Here is a 3,400-nt window from a genome sequence, read left to right as displayed (position 1 = left end):
GGGGGGAATCCCTACAGGGAGCCGTGACAGTCAAGGCTCTCTGCAGGGACAGGATCAAGAAGTGAGCGAGCGACGGTATGAGTTGGCTCACTTCCCGATCTATTGAGCCAACGTGTGACAGTTTCATTGTCACAGGTCGGCTAGAGCTATGAGGCTGAGTGATTTTCACTCGCCTCATAGTTCTCCTTTAAAGTAGTATATTACTCATACTATCTTAAGAAAAGCAATCAGAAAACATCCTTAAAACTTGTCCATCTATCTTTCACCAAGATCTTCTGGCTGTTTGGTCTGTTACTGACCACAAACCACCACATATCAGATAATAGAGCAATACATTTCCTATCATCTCATACCTAAACTATACCTTTGTGAGGTCTTGTATGTCACTTTTATTTCTAATATGACTATATATTGGAAACACACACAAATGTGTTGGTACCATTCAACAAACAAACAAACAACAAAAAAGGAGAACCACCCACAATTTTCTCTGAAATAAATTGGAACTGACCAAGGTAATTGGCATTCCATATTTAACCCCTTAATGACCAAGGCCTTTTTTTCATACCCATGTTATAATCCACATTTTAGACCTGAAAATTACTTCAAACCCCCAAACATTATATATTTTCTGAAAGCCAAGACTCTGTAGAATACAATGTCGGCAGTTTCAAATTTTTACATTGCACGATATTAGTGCAACTCTTTGTCAAACTCCAAAATCTTGTGAAAAATGCACTTAAATGCCTCAAAACATAATATGATAAAAATTATTTTATGAAATATAAAAGATGAGGTTACAACGAGTAAATAGATCCCCGACATGCCCGGTTTAAAAATTGTGTGCGTCCATGAAACTGCGACAAAATCCAGTACCCCAAAAAGTCCATAGACACTTTAAAAGCCCCCACAGATCATCAGTTTAGAGATGAACATACATATTGGCCCTAGAATTATTGTTCTCACTCTGGCTTGTGTGGCGATACCAAACATGTGTATCGCGATCATCGTTTTCATGTGTAGGCTCACCAGATGCGTTTTTAAGTGAAGACGCTCGTGCTCATGGGGCGTAGGGGACTTAAAACATTTTTCTCTATGCTGGAAAGAAGCTGATGGAGCAGATCTCTGCTTCATCAGCTTCTTTTGGGGGGTCCTAGGTGACATTAGGGGTCTTGGAGACCCCTGATGTCTCTATAAAGAGGACCTGCCACATATTTTGCTATCACATAGTGGGGGTTTATTAGCCCCCGTATGTGATAGCAATAAAGTTTAGTGAAAAAAAAAAAAAAAAAAAGTCCCCCCCAAAAATGTTAAGTAACAAAATAAAAAAGAATAATAATAAAAAAAATTTTTTTGTGGTCGGGCAGCTTACTGGCCTGTAGTAGCGATCTGGCGACTGGTCATAATGGGGTTAATAAGAATCAGACTGCTTTTCATTTTCTAATAAACACAATAGTTGAAATAATAACCTAATATTTTGTTGCAGGCAATCCCTGCAAACAAGCGATTTCTGAGGCTCTCAATGAATCTTCTGCACCTCCCAACAGGTAGCTTGGCCTACTTTTCTTGACAAAACTGCTCCAGGTGTCTCAAGTCTGAACAGTTCATTTTCTAGACTGCCAGATCCGGGTTCATAGAAGGCCACTTCAATATAGTCCAATGTTTTGTCCTTCGCTATTCTAGGATGTTTTCAGTTATTATCCTGTTGGAAGGACCCATGACTTGGAACTGACAGAGCGTTCTGACACTGAGCAGCACATTTCACATCAGTATTTCTTGGTAATCTTGAGATTTCTTTGTGCCCTGCAAATATTAAAGACACCCCATGCCAGATGCAAAAAATATTTAAAATATATGTGTGTGTTACGATCAATAATTGATCTCTTTTTAGACTTTCTCTGCTTTAATTCATGACATGCCACAGGCATGAAGATATATACAAGACAATTATTTTTAATTTCATCATTTTAAGGAGGAATGAAGCATTGCTTCAATGAGAGGTAAGGGTACCAACATGTTTGTCCACTGCTGTGTGTATATTTCTAATTTCCAATATTTGCAACATATTTCCAACTTGCAAAATTAGATTTTTTAATAAAATGTATTGTTAAAGCGCAATGCCACACCTATCCGAAAAGATAGAAGATAAGGTGACCTAATAAATACAGTAATAAAGGGGCCAATGGGGTGACAAGAGGAACAAAAATAAGGTTAGTATGTTTTACACAGAAAGTCTAATATCATTAACTACTTTCATAGCAAAACATATTTACTTCATTCCTCCTTTGAACCCACCCTGTTAGGTGTAAAAAAAAAACAAAAAAACCTGAAGAAATGCCCCTCTAATACTCTCCTCTCTGGCAGTCGTGAGTCCTATAGCAGCCAGGAGTCAGTTTACAGGGCCATGCTGCCACGGAGGTAGTCATTTTGTCTGTGGCAGTGCAAGGGTTAAAGCTAACCTCGGTGCAGATATAAAAGACAAAGTAGCGCAGATCTGTCATCAAAAGTAAAGCAATACATTTTTTTTAAAAATGCAAGCAATTTAAGTACCTGAATAAACCTTTTGCAGTCCCTGTACAGCAAAGCTGGAGTAGGAAAGGAAGAAGCAGTATAAAGAGCCAATCACTTTATGTGCTGACAGAAGGAGATGAGCTTGTGCTGAGCTGCTTCCACTTTCACTGTTCAGTCACAGGCTGGAGCGGGTCTACGACAACCTGGGCTCAGAGGAAGTGGGTTAAATAAAGCTGGCCATCAGATTAAGGACATCTTGCAGCAAACGCCGGTTTTGTTATTTTACCTTTTAAATTAGCTATTTTTATCTGCTTGTTGTTGGCTGAAGTTCTGTTTTAAGTATATACTCACTGGGGCTAGAACATCTTGACCAAATGTGTTTGTGCCTAGTAGTGCTCTCAAAGCATACTTTGCATAGAACCAAATGACAAATCTAACAGTATAACTTACAATGCACATCAGTTTTGTGAAGTAAATTAAATTGCAAAAGAACACTTGTGCGATGTTCTGCAGTATAAAGCCTTTCCACTGCGTGCTGCTGACTGCAACTTAACAAATCTTTATGCCAATCTGTTCGGACAGCCATGTGCGATATCTGCGCTCTCCCTAGTCCCAGGCTGTACCGATTTGTGCGTGCCTAAAGTCTCCCATGAAATATCAGAGACTGTGCACAAAAGTGGATTTATGTAGTCTAAAGCAACAGTCGCCAACCAGTGGTCCGTGGACCACTGGTGGTCCGCAAGAAAATTTTGGTGGTCCCCGGGCCCCTTTGATGCCGTGCAGGCTGGGCCGTCATTGAAGCGGCATATATATGTATGTATGTATGTATGTATGTATGTATGTATGTATGTATGTATGTATGTATGTATGTATGTATGTATGTATGTAT

General features: G+C 39.3%; 1 protein-coding gene across 2 annotated transcripts in view; it reads right to left on the bottom strand.

Annotated features, from left to right (window-relative positions):
• Positions 1–3,400, bottom strand: part of RDX (radixin) — a 104,616-nt gene that overhangs the window by 47,515 nt on the left and 53,701 nt on the right. The gene's annotated exons all lie outside the window — the stretch shown is intronic.

The sequence above is a fragment of the Nanorana parkeri genome, unplaced genomic scaffold (genome assembly GCF_000935625.1).
Source record: "Nanorana parkeri isolate BGI_ZX_2015 unplaced genomic scaffold, ASM93562v1 scaffold229, whole genome shotgun sequence".
In the NCBI taxonomy this organism is placed as follows: Eukaryota; Metazoa; Chordata; class Amphibia; order Anura; family Dicroglossidae; genus Nanorana; species Nanorana parkeri.
Note: the sequence above shows the minus strand (reverse complement) of the source record. Positions and strands in the feature narration are given on the sequence as shown.